This window comes from Zingiber officinale, chromosome 9B (genome assembly GCF_018446385.1).
Source record: "Zingiber officinale cultivar Zhangliang chromosome 9B, Zo_v1.1, whole genome shotgun sequence".
In the NCBI taxonomy this organism is placed as follows: Eukaryota; Viridiplantae; Streptophyta; class Magnoliopsida; order Zingiberales; family Zingiberaceae; genus Zingiber; species Zingiber officinale.
The window spans coordinates 86,998,300-87,014,896 of NC_056003.1; positions in this window are offsets into that span (position 1 = coordinate 86,998,300).

The window sequence follows — 16,597 nt, forward strand, 5'->3', positions numbered from 1 at the left end:
CAAGCTCATCGGGAGACCAAAATCAATTCCTCCTCTCGGTCCCTGTTGTAGCCTCTATAAAACCTTATATCCACCAAATCCACTTCTTACCCAAGTAATGGGCCGGGCACATCCTTGCTTGGTGCAAGGGGGCCGGCCAAGCATTAGCTTGGAGCCCAAGAGGTGGCCGGCCAAGTCTTGCTTGGTGCCCAAGCAAGGGGTCGGCCACCACAAAGAATAAAAGGAGTTTTTAATTTTGTGTTAAAATTTTTCCTTTTATAGCCATCTACATGGAGTTTAAAAGAGAGATTTTATTTGTTAAAATCTTTCCTTTTATAACCATCCACATGGTTTTAAAAGAGAATTTTAAATTTTAAAATCTTTCCTTTTATAGTTATCTACAAAGGATTAAAAGAGATATTTTAATTTTATTAAAATATTTCCTTATTTGTAGTTATCTATTAGGGCTGCAAACGAATCGAGCCGTCTTGTGAGCTTTTCGAGCCGGCTCAAAAAATATTCGATTCGTATTCGAATTTATCGAATTCGAGTCGAACTCAAACATGTTCGAACTTTTTTTCGAGCCGAACTCGAGTCCAAATTATATTATTCGAGTCGTTCGCGAGCTGCTCACGAACCTTAATATTTATTAATATAAGTTAAATATATATTAAATAAATAATTTCAAGCCTTTCGAACCTATTTCCGAGCAATAATTTGAATAGTTCGCGAACATGTTCGAATATTTCGAGCCGAACTCGAACTCGAGGCCTAATTCGAACCGAACTCGAACCAGACATTTTAAATTTTTTGAACTTCAAATCGAGCTCGAACTCGAATATACCTATTTCGAGCCGAATTCGTGCCTTACATTTTTCTATATATTCGGCTCGATTCGATTGTACCCCTATTATCGATAATGTTTAAAAGAGAGATTTTAATTTTGATAAAATTTTCCTTTTTTGTAACCATGATTTAAAAGAGAAATTTTAATTTTAATCTTTCCTTTTTGTAGTCATCTACAATGTTTAAAAGAGAGAGATTAATTTTAAAATTTTTCTTTTGTTGCCATGGATAATAGGAAATTTAAAAAGAGAGAGATTTTAATTGTTGTTAAAATTTCCTCTTTTGATTAAGCTATGGCCGGCCATATAGAAATTAAAAGGAAGTTTTTAATTTTGTTTAAAAAAACTTTCCTTTTTTGCATTCACCAAGGATTATAAAGAGAGGTAGATGGTGCCTTTGAAATAGAGACAACCTTATCCTTTGGTGGTCAGCCCTTGCTTCTCTTCTTTCTCCTTGTTTTCTTTCTCTCAAGGCCAGCGGCACATCAAAGAAGTTCCATCTTCTTGGTGGTCGACTACTTGGAGGAGAAGAAGAAGAGAAGAAAGTTTCCTATTTTGGCATCCTTTGGTGGCCAGATTTTCTAGGAGAAGAAGAAGTGGTTCGAGTGGATTTCATCTTGGTAGATCGTTGCCCGCACGACGTCCAAGAGAAGGAGAGGAATACAACAAAAGATCAAGAGGTCTTTAGCTACAAAGAAAGGTATAACTAATTAATTGTTTCCGCTTCAAATTAAGTAGTTTGTGTTCTTTGTATGGATCCTGAAATACCAACACAAGAGGCTAGCGATTTCGTGTTTCGTATTTGTGTTTTGATTTAGTATTTTGATCTTGTGCTTCTATTGAGGTGTAACGCCCGCCCTCCCTGCTAACTCTAAGGGACGGGGCTACGATACTCTATGTACATATTACAGCGGAAGACTTAAAATAATTTTTTTTCTTAGTTTAATAAAACTTTTCTTTTGTTTTCAAATCCGAACTACACTAATATGGTTTCCATAACATGATAACAAGATAAATAGAAACATAACATCAAGTTACCCATATAGTACTACAATTTATGAAACCAAAGCGTAATTCTTAAAAGTTCTTAAAGCAGGTTCTTATTTGGTTGCCTAGCCACCGCCACACACATCTCCTTGCCTCTCCTGCTGCTCCTTTAGCTCATCCAGCTTTTTCCTTTATCTGTGGTACAAGGAAAGTAAGCTATGAGCACTCATGGCTCAGTAAGTTCCTTTCCTACTCACTAAAATCGAAAATCATCACATGATCAAAGAATATCTCAACATAACATGATCTCAACTAGTCATGGCATAACATATCATACTCTTTAAGCATATCATGCAACATAACAAAATCATAACTAGTCATGGCATATCATCTCTTAAAGCATCGCATGATACATAACATAATCATATCTAATCATGGCATATCATAGCATCATCATAAGGTAGCATGGCATATCAAGCATAGCATGAAACATAACATAATCATATCTAATCATGGCATATCATAAATCATAGCATCATCACAACATGATCATAAGGTATATGCAATATGATTTTGAAAACATGTATCCGAAAAACATGTGTATGTCTCATGATCTTTAAAACCATTTCTTCTTACATATATACTTTAACATATTCTCAACTTAAAGGGGTTCCCGGCTATGTACCACTTACATATTGCGCGCAACCTATGTAGGTCCAAGGTAGCAAGTCTTGAACCCTACAAGGCAAACATACTAGGCCCGAGTCTTACTCCATCGACCTAGGGGCACTTAGGAGCCCATCCCTAACGAGGCCCGAGTCTTATTCCATCGACCCCGGGGCGCTTATGGAGCCCACCCTTGGTACAAGCCATATAAAGTAAAGTACATGTCATACTTATACATATCACACATCATAAGAGCATGCATCACTTAGGCACACATCATATCATAAAAGTATGCATCACTTAGGCATACATCATATCATAAAAGTATGCATCACTTAGGCAAACATCATATCATAAAAGTATGCATCACTTAGGCATACATCATATCATAAAGGTATGCATCACTTAAGCATACATCATGTCATAAAAGCATGCATATTTTCACCACATAGCATATCATAAAAGCATGCATATTTTCACCACATAGCATATCATAAAAGCATGCATATTTCTATCCACATAGCATATCATAAAAGCATGCATATTTCTAGCACATGTCATATCATGGAAAGTATGAATCACAAGCATACATGTTTAAGCATAAGGGTGTATCATGTGATTATACTATCATAAGAAACATGGTAACATAGTTAACTTGGATTCTAAGCTTCCTAATCCCTTGGGTTCTTATCATGGCCGAACCCCCTTAGATCTCAATTTAGGTAAAAACAACCTCCAAGCATGTGGAACCTAAATTATCATCACATCAATTTCATAGGAAGCATTATAAGCATGATTAACTTGGTTTCTAAGTTCTCCAAGTCCCTAAACTTCATGGCCGAACCTTATCAGGTGTGAAACAAGGTCCCAAATGTCATGAAAGCATGGAAACCTTACACCATATTTATAGCATTTTTCTTCCAAGTAACATAGTAATCATATTTGAGCTAATTCCTAAGTTCTTCAAGCCCTTAACATATGTCATGGCCAAAATTTCACAAGTATTCATTAGGGCTAAAAACAAGCATACAAGCATGTGAACTTGAACTAACATCATATATAAATTCATAATAAGGTATCATACAAAGGGTATGGCCGAAACTTACCCTAGCCTCATTTTAGGTCATTAAGCAACATATAGCATGAGAACTTTGGCTTTCTACTTGTCATATTTCATGTAGAGTGACATGAGCATATTTAAATTTTGTTCTAGGGTTTCTAGGGCATCTATCCCTTTATGGCCGAGACGAATAATGGTCCATTTAGGTCATGGAAAAATTATACAAGTATGTGACACAATCAACACATTATCATATTTCCATAAGAAGCATTTTTAACACAATTGGTTTCAATTCTAAGGCCTCTAGGTCATTTAAACCCTACTTGGCTGAGACCCATCAGTGGTTAACTTTGCTTCAAATAGCCTAAAAGCATAAGAAGTCATACAAGTTTCATAGCATGTATAAAGACAAGCATAATAAACATACATGTGCATTGTATCTTAGGCTTCCTAGGTTTCTTTTCCTTTTTCTTTTATTTTTCCTCATGGCCGAAACCTACCATTCTCTAAACTAGGTTTTAAGTGGCCTAAAGCATGGAAAACCTAAGTAAGTTTCATGGCAAAAATTACTAAGAACATCATATACAAATTTGGTTCATAAACAAGCTAGGACCCTTGTGACCTTACAAGTCATATATCATGTAACTAAATTCTCTATACCCTAATTAAGCATGAGAGAATTAAACCACTTTCATATCTTAATATCACAGAGGTCTTGAGCATGTTAAAATTTTGTTTAAGCTTTCCTAAGCTATCCATCTTAACATGGCCGAAAATCTTAATGAAGAGTTCATGAATTTCTAGCAATATTCAACATACAATTCTTTAAGAGAACTCTATATTCTATCATATAAACATGGTTACTTAAATTTTAAAGGTCTTCCTAACCCTAAGCTCTTTTCTTGGCCGAAACATATGAGGGGATTTCCTTTGGTTCCAAGTAACTTTCAAGCAAGAAAAACCAATAAAAGATCCTTAGTAATTCATGGAGGGAATCTTGTACTAGTTTGGTTAAACAATGATTTCCCTAACCTCTTTAAAACATTTTTGGCCGAAATTCTAGGGTTAGGTACTCCTCTGACCAAGCATCATATAGGTATAAAAATATGAAAGAAAACCTTCCTACATAGCATAGAAAAATATCATGAAATGATGACTTGTTTAAACCTTCCTAGATTTGAAACTCTTCTTTGGCCGAATTTTCTTAAATTCTATTCTAGGTTTTCTAATACTCATAAAATACGAAAATCACATAAAAATCCTTGTACCACAGGTGAGGGGAAGCTTACATCCTTTTCGCTTGTGGATCTAAGGTATGGTGATGGAAGAAGTAGCCTCTTCTTCTAGTTCCCTTCCCTTGTTCCTCTTGCTAAGTCCTCCTTGTATCTTAGGCTTTCTTAGGAGAAAACCTTGGCTTGGGGCTGAAGATGGAGGAGAGGGGGCTGGGGTTCTCGGTGATGGAGAGGGGAGAATGAGAGAAATGAGAGAAAAATTAGAATTCTTCTCTTTACTTGCTCCCTTTTATGTTAAGGAGGAAGAAGTAGCAAAATTAGTTTTTGCTTTCCTTCTCCCTTAGCCTTTTTTTTTTATATTTTATTTTTCTTTTTATTTATTTATTTATCCTCATCATTCATGGTGAAATAAGGGGGAATGAATCCCCTTAATTAGCCTCTTTTATTTTCAGCAAGAGAAGAGAGAAAGAGGGAGAGAAGGAAGGAAGGCAAGTTGCCTTTCTCTTGCTCTTTTCTTGTTTTCTTTTGGCTAACTTTTACTCTCACCCTTATCATGAGTTTCCCTCCTTTGCTATCAATATATTCTCTCTATCCCAATTGGTTTCTACTAATTAATTCTATAAATTATAATATAAGAGGTTCAAGGTTCAATCCTTGACCTCCTCTTCTTTTTATTTCATTTTATTTCTTTTTGCTTCAACCCACTTCCTTTTATTTTTCTAAGGCAAAATCCTACATTCATATACTTATCTTAAAAGCTTAGTGGGTGTTACAGTACCCCGTACCTCATAAAAAGTTCGTCCTCGAACTTTAAAATAGCTACATCAGGTGGCACTGAACTTTCGGCTGAGTGCATTGGCCACTTTGTTCGCCTTTCCTGGGTGATAAAGAATCTCGCAGTCATAATCTTTAACTAGCTCGAGCCATCGGCGTTGCCTCATATTCAGGTCTTTTTGCGTGAAGAAATATTTCAGACTCTGATGGTCGGTATAAATCTTACACTGGGCTCCATATAAATAGTGTCTCCATATTTTGAGAGCGAAGACCACGGCTGCTAGTTCTAAGTCGTTAATGGGATAATTCTTCTCATGCTCTTTAAGTTGTCTAGAAGCGTAGGCAATGACTTTGCCATCTTGCATGAGTACAGCTCCAAGTCCTGTGATGGAAGCATCACTGTACATATCGAAGCCTCTGTTGGTTTCCGGGAGAGTAAGAATCGGAGCACTGGTCAGTCTCCTTTTTAATTCCGCGAAACTCTTCTCGCAAGCTTCTGTCCATTCATACTTTGTATTTTTCTTGGTGAGGGCTGTCATAGGGGCTGCAATTTTGGAGAAATTCTCTACGAATTTCCTGTAATAGCCTGCTAGCCCGAGAAAACTCCTGACTTCGCTGGCATTCCTTGGTCTGTTCCAGTTATTTACAGCTTCGATTTTGCTTGGATCCACCATAACTCCGTCTTTGGAGATGACATGACCTAGGAATATTACTCGATCAAGCCAAAACTCGCATTTGGAGAATTTTGCATATAGTTGTTTCTCTTGAAGGATCTGTAGTACAGTATTCAGGTGTTCAGCATGTTCTTCTGGGGTTCTCGAATAGATAAGTATATCATCAATAAAGACGATTACAAATTTATCAAGATATGCCGTAAATATCCGATTCATCAGGTCCATAAATACTGCAGGAGCGTTGGTTACTCCGAAAGGCATAACTATGAACTCATAGTGTCCATATCGGGTTCGAAATGCTATTTTTGGTATATCATCTGGTTTCACCTTCACTTGATGATAACCGGATCGTAGGTCTATCTTTGAGAAAATGGTCGCACCCTTCAGTTGATCGAACAGGTCATCGATCCGTGGGAGTGGGTACCGGTTCTTGATCGTCATATTATTCAGCGCTCGGTAGTCTATACACATTCGCATAGACCCATCCTTCTTCTTTACGAACAGTACTGGAGCTCCCCATGGAGAGTGACTAGGACGAATAAGTCCCTTGTCAAGCAATTCGGATAACTGTTCCTGAAGCTCCTTTAATTCAGCCGAAGCCATACGATAAGGTGCTTTTGAAATCGGCTGAGTACCAGGAATCAATTCGATTCTGAATTCTATCTCTCTGTCAGGGGCCAACCCTAGTAGTTCATCAGGAAATACTCTTGGATAGTTGCATACTATTCTGACATCTTCTAATTTCTGGTCTTTGACTTGATTGGTGTTAACCACGTGCGCTAGAAACCCCATACATCTTTTATCTAACATCCCTTGTGCTTTAATAGATGACAATAACTTCTCCGTTCCTTTTGATTCCCCGAAAAATTCAAACTCTGGTTCATTTTCGGGTCGGAAAATCACTTTCCTTTTGCGGCACTCGATTGAAGCGCTGTATTTGCTAAGGAAATCCATGCCCAATATTATGTCATAATCCTGCATATCAAGTACTATCAGATTGCAGTAGAGTTCTCTGTTTGCGATCCGAATGAGTACTGCTTGCAGCATATGGTCCGATGGCATAATCTCCCCGGATGGTAAGGTTGTTAAGAATGTGTCCTCTAGAGTTCGGAGTGGTATATCTAGCTTCTTCATAAAAGGTGTTGAGACGAACGAGTGTGTTGCCCCGGTATCAAATAATACTACAGCATACTGATTGTAAATAAGTAGCTGACCTGTGACAACAGTAGAGGCATTCGCCACGTCCTCCTTGGTAAGAGAGTAAACTCTGCCGTTCGTCATAGTGGGAGGGGCTTCCAATCTTCCTTGGCTAATTGAAGTCCCTTCTATGGCAGCTTGCATCTGGTGAAGCTGTGCGGCGGCACTCCTGTTCTGAAAGTTCTGCAGAGGTAGTGCCTGAGACTGAGTAGGGCAATTTCTTGCCAAATGACCTTCCTTTCCGCAATTGTAGCACTTTCGGGTGCTTAGGAGACATACTCCAGAATGCATCTTTCCACATGTGGCACACTGAGGGTACTTGGTTTGCTTATTGGTCGGACCACCTTTTGTGTTGTTCCACTGTTTCCTCTTTCCACCTGAGTTTCCTTTCCAGTCGGTTCTGGTATTGTGCGATTTTTGTCCTCCGGTCAGTGCTTGGTTCTTGCCCTTGTTATTTGCTTTCTGGTAGTGCTCGGTTATCAGGGCACTGCTGACTAGCTCCTCTGCAGTTTGCGGTCTATTAACTCCGCCGGCTACGTTCAGAGCTATCTCGGGTCAGAGCATCTTTAACATTAACCGGACCCTTTCTTTTTCAGTACGGATCAGTTCTGGGCACAGACGTGCTAGGCGGTTGAATTTCTTGACGGCTTCGTTAACTGACATATCACCTTGCCGGAACTCAGTGAACTCATCATAGTGCTTGTTGGTCACTTGCATGTGGAAGAATTCCTCTAAAAACTCTATCTTAAAATCCGTCCACTGCATTTGGTTTATTTGTCTTTTCGCCTTTACTCTGTCCCACCACATCCGGGCATCTCCGGTAAGGCAGAACGACGCGCATTTGACCTTCTCGTGTTCAGGCCAATCCAGTAGTTCCATTATGCTTTCCACGGTCTTGAGCCAGGCTTGTGCATCCCATGGTTCGCAGTTTCCCGAGAATGCTTCCGGTTTGAGCCTTTGCCACTGAATCAGATAGGCCTCTTGTCGGACCATCGAAGTAGGAGCTGCCGGGGGCACTGGCGCGGCTGTAGGTATAACCGGTAGTTCATTCTGATTTACCGGTGGGGTAACTGGGTTGCCTTGCTGACCCATTGATATCTAGTATTTTTTGTGCATAATTGGGCTCTTGAATTGAGTATTTTGCATCTTCTCATATGATTAATTCTTGTTTTATCTTATATCTTATGAGTTGAGAATTATTTAGAGCCTTGTTGCATTTTCTATATATTTCTTGTGGAATCTTATCTAATAATGGTATTTATTTGTTTTGAAGGAATAGGCTCATTGGACTACAAGAATTTGGATTGGGCCCGATCCATTAAATGGAGCTTTCCTCTTGAGCTAACCCATGTCAAACCTTATCATCAAATCCCTAATTTTCCTCCTAAACTAAGCCCTAAGCCAAATGCAAATCCCGGTTCAAACCTTGGTATAAAACCCAAAAAAAATCATGGATGAACAGTGGTTGCGCCTACTGTTCATCGTGCCATCGGCGATTTCTCCTCCGTGAGCGCGCGCGCATGCCCCCGATTCCAGTGATAATCTCATCTTGAGTTCCAGATCCATAGAGGAAGATGCAAGGAAGCTGCTGACCTAATTTCCTGAAGCTGGAGGCTTGCCAAAGAGGTCTCGACGGCAAGCTTTGCTGCGATTCAAATCTTCATTTCCGCCCCTGTTCGAACGGTGTTGATAGCAGGAGATCATCAGCCATCATCGGGAAGAGTTAGAGAGGTCTCTCTGGTGTTTACCGACTTGATTCCAGCCGCAATCATCGCTCCATCAGCAAGCAACAGCTGCTCACAGATTTGAATCACATATCCAGATTTCGACAATTTAGCACAGATCTGAACTTGTGTTCTTCCAGAGAGGTTTCTTTGGCTAAGATCAGCGGGTTTCAGATCTGAACTCAGATCAGCTGCGTTCCCTTTTCTGCTTTTCTAGATTTCGCATTTGAGGTTTCAAGTGAGGACTCTTGTGTGACGACAAGAGTTGTGATTCAAGAATTGGTTGTGATTGGAATTGGTTTAGTTTTAATCTTGCATTTTATTACTGTTTTTAGCTAGATCTAGATTTCGTTTGTAGCTCAGTTTAGTGTAGAGATTAGTTTCTTTCCAGAATTGTTTTTCTTTTAATCCCTGTTCTGTAATGCAGCATTTCCAGCAAGCTTTTGTTAATAAATTAGCTACGATCCTTGTTTTCAATTCAATCATTCTAGTGAATTTTGTTGAGTTTAAATAGTTCTGGGTTTTGTAGTAGCTACAGCTTCGATTCCTGCTCTTTGCTGCAGAGTTTCCAGCATGTTTCTTCTTTGTTCTAGAGGCAGTAATTTCAGTAGTTTATGTTGGATTAGTTAGTTTCTATTTTTGTTCTTTGATACAACAATTTCAATAGAGTCTTCTAGTGTAATTCGTTTCCAGTTTGTTTCAGAGAATAATGTTATTGTTTTAGCATTAAGGAGTAGTGATTGTTTGATTGCAAGTGTTTTTTTTTGCTTAGAATTACTTTAATCGTTTCAATTTTGAGTAGTCGACAATGTTAGAGAATTGCTTTGTTTCATTTACTTCTCTTCAGATTTTAGTCATTAGAATTCTGCAATTTATTGTTTCTGCAATTAAATTTCTGCAATTTAGATTCTGCAATTAGATTCTGCAATTTACTTCATTTCTCTGCATTGTCTTTGTTAGTTGGTACTTCTACCTTTATCTAGGATTTAGTTCAAAAACATGGATTTGGATCTAAATCAAGCATTCACTTGCTAGGTTCCTTGAGAAATCGACTTGGGCTCTATGCTATGTCATATCTTTGAGTAGTTAAGGGGTTTCAAACATTGAATTAATTTGAAGTTCATTCGTGACACTAGTTGTGGACTTGCCAAATTTTGGCGCCGTTGCCGGGGAACCTAGTAGAGTTTGTTTGTTTTTAGATTGTGCATAGTTTATCTTTTCTTTGCTTTCACATTCTCGATTTTATTGCCTATCCACTTTTGTTCTAATTATTGATTTTTCGTGGTATGACCAGGTCTTCATGTGATAAGTTACTTGATATTGATCCGAAAATTGAAAGGACCTTCAGAGCTTTGAGAATTCAGGAGAAAATTTCAGAGGACTCAGGAAGTTCTTTATCATCTTCAGATACCCCCATGGCTGATCATAGTAGGACAATGAAGGAGCTTGCAGCTCCTGATGAGGCTTTTAAATATTCATGCATCACTTATCCAACTCTAGCTGGTGATTTTGAGCTGAGATCAGGGTTGATTCATTTGCTTCCCAAATATCAAGGATTATCTGGAGAGGACCCAAACAGACATTTGCATGAATTCCATGTGGTTTGTTCAACCATGAAGCCACAAGGAATTTCAGAAGAGGATATCAAGCTAAGGGCTTTTCCATTTTCACTTACTGGAGTAGCAAAAGATTGGTTGTATTATTTGCCACCGGGATTTATTACTTCATGGATTGATATGAAGAAGGCTTTCTTAGAGAAATTCTTTCCAGCCTCAAGGACTGCAACTATTAGGAAAAGCATCTGTGGGATTCAGCAAGTGGTGGGAGAGACATTATATGACTATTGGGAGAGATTCAAGAAATTATGTTCAAGTTGTCCTCAACACCAAATCAGTGAGTAGTTACTAGTCCAATACTTCTATGAGGGTTTATTACCTATGGACAGAAGTATGATAGATGCAGCAGCCGGAGGAGCTTTAGTGAACAAAACTCCAGAACAAGCACGGGAGCTAATTTCGAACATGGCTGAAAATTCACAGCAATTTGGAAGTAGAGCACTCACTACTAGAGGAGTTGGTGAAATTCAAATGGTTTCTAATGAACAAAAGGAGATAAGGAATTCATTGATGGAATTAACGACCTTGGTGAAACAATTAGCCTTGAACAATGCTACTCAACCTTCTGTTGTGCCGAATATGCAATTTCCATGTAAACAAAGCATAGTTTGTAGCATTTGTTCGAGTCAAGATCACCTTTCAGAACTTTGTCCAAATCTCCATCAAGATGAATCTTTGGCAGCATTCTCTAGAGCTCAGTTCCAACAAAAACATGACCCGTATTCATCTACATATAATCCGGGTTGGAAAGATCATCCAAATTTGAAGTATGGCAATTCATTCTATCAACATCCATCTTCAAATCAGCATTTCAGCCACAATTCCAGCAATTTACAGCAATCTCAGCAAGGTTTCCAGCAGCATAATCAGAATTTCCAGCAAGGTTTTCAGCATCATTACCAACCTGCAAATCAATATCAGCAATCGTATCAGCCTTATCAGCAATTTCAGAATCAGAATCAGAATCAGCATTATCAATCTCAAAATCATAATTTCCAGCAAGCAATTCCAGCACTTCCAGCACCTACAAGGATGAGTTTAACTCAAGGAGGTTCCAATAATGTTTCAAATTCAGATCCACAGCAAGCGAGATTGGAGGAATTAATGCAGCAAATTCTTCAGCAGCAACAAAATCAGGAAAGGCAGATTGGGCAATTGGCTTCTAGCATTAATCAGATTCAAGCTCAGGGATCGAGTCAATTGCCATCTCAAACAATTCTGAATCCTAAAGGGAACGTTAGTGCATTAACTTTAAGGAGTGGGAGAAAAGTTTCAGAATCTTCAAGAGGAAGAGCTGCTGTTGAAAATTTTCCAGAAATCCAGCAATCCAGTTCCAGCAATGAAGAATTTTCAGAAATGCAGAATGTGCCAACTTCGAGTTCTACCCCAATTTGCATTGATCCAATGGATATGGAGCGTGAACAAGGAAGAAATAGTTGCATTCCAGAAATTTCCAGCAAGTTTTCTCAAAATGGGCAGTTTCCAACAGCAACAACTTCAGAAAGCAGCAAATCTGGAAATGCAGGATTTCAGAATTCAGAGCATAGCATTCCATTGCCTTTCCCTCAACGCAAAGTTCAACCAAGGAAGAATGTAGAGGAGGAGAAAGCAAAGGAGTTCCAAGAGCTTGTGGATTTATTCAGCAAGGTGGAAGTAAATGTTCCGTTACTCACAATGATCAAGCAAATTCCAAAATATGCAAAATTTTTGAAGGATCTTTGTGTGCACAAGAAGAAATTGAAGGGGAATGAGTTAATTAGCATGGGAAAGAATGTGTCTGCACTTCTTCAAACAGTTCCTCAGAAATGCGAAGATCCTGGAGTTTTTACGGTTCCTTGTGAAATTGGGAGTAATCTATTTAAAGATGCCATGCTGGATTTGGGAGCTTCAATTAATGTAATGCCAAAATCAGTTTTTCAGACATTAGGGATTGGACCATTACAACCTACAGGAGTAGTCATTCAGTTAGCTGACCGCAGTCAGACTCACCCAGCTGGAGTTATTGAAGATGTATTGGTTAAGGTGAGAGAACTTATCTTTCCTGCAGATTTTTATATCCTTGATATGGAGGGAGACTATCTGGCCAATAGATCTCCACTCATTCTTGGACGACCATTTTTGAAGACTGCAAGGACCAAGATTGATGTTCATGCGGGCACACTTTCTATGGAGATAGGAGACACAGTGGTCCGATTCAGTATTCTTGAAGCTATGAAGCATCCTAGAGAGGATCATTCAATTCTTAGTCTGGATATTCCAGAGGAGCTGGACAGTATAAATTTCTTTTCAGTGATTGATTCAGACTCAGATGCTGCAGAGGGTGGTATAGGTGATTTTTTGTTTTCAGAAGAGGAGGATATTTCAGCCTTGGGAGTGGATGATGAGTCTTGTGGAGTATTTCCGAGTGAGAGAGATAATTTATGTGTAGGGGATTGCTTAGGAGAAGCTCTATCCCTAGGATCGCCCAGAGAAGAGAAATTATGCGTAGGGGATTGCTTAGGAGAAGCTCTACCCCTAGGATCGCTTTCTATCGATCAGACACAAGATGAGTTGAAGCCATTGCCTCCACACTTGAAGTATGCTTATTTAGGAGAGAACCAGCAGCTACCTGTCATCATTGCCCAGAATCTAGAACCAGAACAAGAAAGCAGATTATTAGAGATTTTGAGGCAGCACAGGAAGGCCATTGGATGGACTTTAGCAGATATTCCTGGTATTAGTCCTTCTATTTGCATGCACAGGATTTACTTGGAGGAGGATGTGAAACCAGTGAGACAACCCCAGAGGAGACTTAACCCACTGATCCTTGATGTAGTAAAGAAAGAGGTGACTAGACTACTACAGGCAGGTATCATTTACCCTATTTCTGACAGTAAGTGGGTAAGCCCCATCCACGTGGTTCCAAAGAAATCAGGGGTGACAGTTGTGACTAATGAAGAGAATGAGTTAGTGCCCACCAGAGTGAAAAATTCTTGGAGAGTTTGTGTGGATTATAGGAAGCTGAACCAAGCAAGCAGAAAGGACCACTACCCCCTACCTTTTATTGATCAGATGTTGGAGAGACTAGCGGGCAAGTCACATTATTGCTTCCTTGATGGTTACACGGGATATTTTCAGATTTGCATTGACCCAGAGGATCAGGAGAAGACCACCTTCACTTGTCCTTTCGGTACCTTTGCCTACAGACGGATGCCATTTGGATTATGCAACGCTCCAGGAACTTTTCAGCGATGCATGGTAAGTATTTTTGGTGATTTATTAGAGCATTGCATGGAAGTTTTCATGGATGATTTTTCTGTATATGGTTCATCATTTAATGCATGTTTAGAAAATCTGTCTAGGGTTTTAGATAGATGCATTGAGACTGACTTGGTACTTAATTTTGAAAAATGTCATTTTATGGTTGAGCATGGTATTGTTTTAGGACACATAGTCTCTAGAAAAGGTATTGAGGTAGATCCTGCTAAAGTTAGTGCTATATTTTCTTTATCTTACCCCGCATGCGTGCGGGATGTTCGAGCTTTTCTTGGCCATGCAGGTTTCTACAGGAGATTTATTAGGGACTTCAGTCATATCGCTCTTCCACTGTCTCAGTTGCTTCAGAAAGATGTGGAGTTTCAGTTTGATCAGAGGTGTAAGGAAGCTTTTCAGAGATTGAAGGAGGCTTTGATTTCTGCACCTATCATCAGGCCACCAGATTGGGCTTTACCTTTTGAGCTGATGTGTGATGCTTCGAATTTTGCAATAGGGGCAGTACTTGCACAGAGAGTAGAGGGAGTACCACATGTGATCTGTTATGCATCGAAGACCTTAGATTCTGCTCAAGCAAACTACACCACGACAGAAAAAGAGCTTCTTGCCATTGTTTTTGCTTTAGATAAATTTTGATCATATTTACTTTGTTCTCATGTGGTTATATTTTCTGATCATGCAGCTTTGAAGTTTCTCCTCAAGAAGCCAGATGCTAAGCCCAGATTGATTAGATGGATGCTTCTCCTCCAGGAGTTTGATTTGGAGATTCGTGATAGGAGTGGGAAGGAGAACTTGGTTGCAGATCATTTGAGCAGAATTGAAGGGGATTTGGACCACACGGTTATTGATGATGATTTTAGAGATGAGCAGCTCTTCAGGGTGCATGGTGAGTCTCCATGGTATGCAGATCTGGTTAATTTTTTAGTAGGTAATGTTTTTCCTGCACAATTTTCAAAAGATCAAAAGGACAAATTGAAAAGTGATTCAAAATATTATGTGTGGGATGATCCTTATCTGTGGAAATTTTGTAGTGATCAGATTATTAGGAGGTGCATACCTGATTTTGAGTTCCAGTCTGTACTTGCATTTTGTCATTCATTTGAGTGTGGGGGACATTTCGGACCACAGAGGACTGCAAGGAAAGTTTTGGAGTGTGGATTGTATTGGCCCACCCTTTTTCGTGATGCCTATGTTTTTTGTAGATCATGTGATAGGTGTCAACGAACTGGGAACATAGGACCTAGAAATGAAATGTCTCAACATTTTTTGCTATTTTGTGAGGTCTTTGATGTATGGGGCATTGATTTCATGGGTCCATTTCCTGTCTCTTTTGGATTTTCATATATTTTGCTAGCAGTTGATTATGTTTCCAAATGGGTGGAGGCCATCCCCACCAGGACTGATGATTCTTCAGTTGTTTGTAGTTTTGTCAGGACACATATTTTCTGCAGGTTTGGCGTGCCCAGGGCAATAATCAGTGATCAAGGGTCACATTTTTGTAATAGACGCATGAAGACTATGCTGAGCAGATATGGAGTTTCACATAGAATTCCCACTCCCTATCATCCCCAAACAAATGGACAAGCCGAGGTATCAAATAGAGAAGTGAAGTCAATTTTGGAGAAAACAGTGAGACCTGACAGGAAAGATTGGAGTAAGAGATTAAATAATGCACTTTGGGCTTACAGGACAGCTTTCAAAACACCCATAGGGATGTCTCCATATAGGATGGTGTATGGTAAAGCTTGTCATCTTCCAGTGGAAATTGAACATAGAGCATTTTGGGCAGTGAAAGCTTGTAATTTTGATGCTAGCACAGCTGGAAAAGAGAGGAAGTTACAACTCCAAGAACTTGAAGAGATTAGACTAGAGGCATTTGAGAACTCAAGGATCTACAAGGAAAAGACCAAGAATTTTCATGACAAGCACATTATAGGGAAGGAGTTCAAAATTGGTGACAAAGTGCTTTTGTATAAATCCCGGCTTAAATTGATGAAAGACACATTGAAATCTCGTTGGGAAGGACCCTTTAGTGTGACTAACATTTTCCCCTATGGAGTCTTGGAAATAAAGGAATAGTCTACTGATCGGAAATTCAAAGTAAATGGACATAGGCTAAAGATATTTCATGAAGGAGCAAAAGGGATGGTAATGCAAGAATTGAACAGTACCAAAGCCATCTATTCAATGTGACAGGGAAGACTTGCTATTTCTCATTACTTCATGTCTTTGTAGATATACATGTCATTACATAATTACATGAATAATTCACTTGTTCGTTTTGGTAGTTTTTATGTTTTCTAATAATGAATTCGGTCATAGTGAATAAGATATCATCATTTGGTGGCCGATTTAACTTCTTAGTTTTCTTAGTAGTTTTACTTTCACATATAATAATTCAAATTTTAGGAATCATGTCCCTGTAAAAACCATTGAATCAAATTTGGTAGTTTTTGGTTAATAATTGGTACCTCCCTTTACACTTCTTTATATCATTTTAGAGGTTTTAAAATAAAGTTACATTTGAGCATGAAGTTTCAAGTCTTTGTTGCATAAATGAATTCTAGGCTTGCGTAAGTTTAACATTTAGT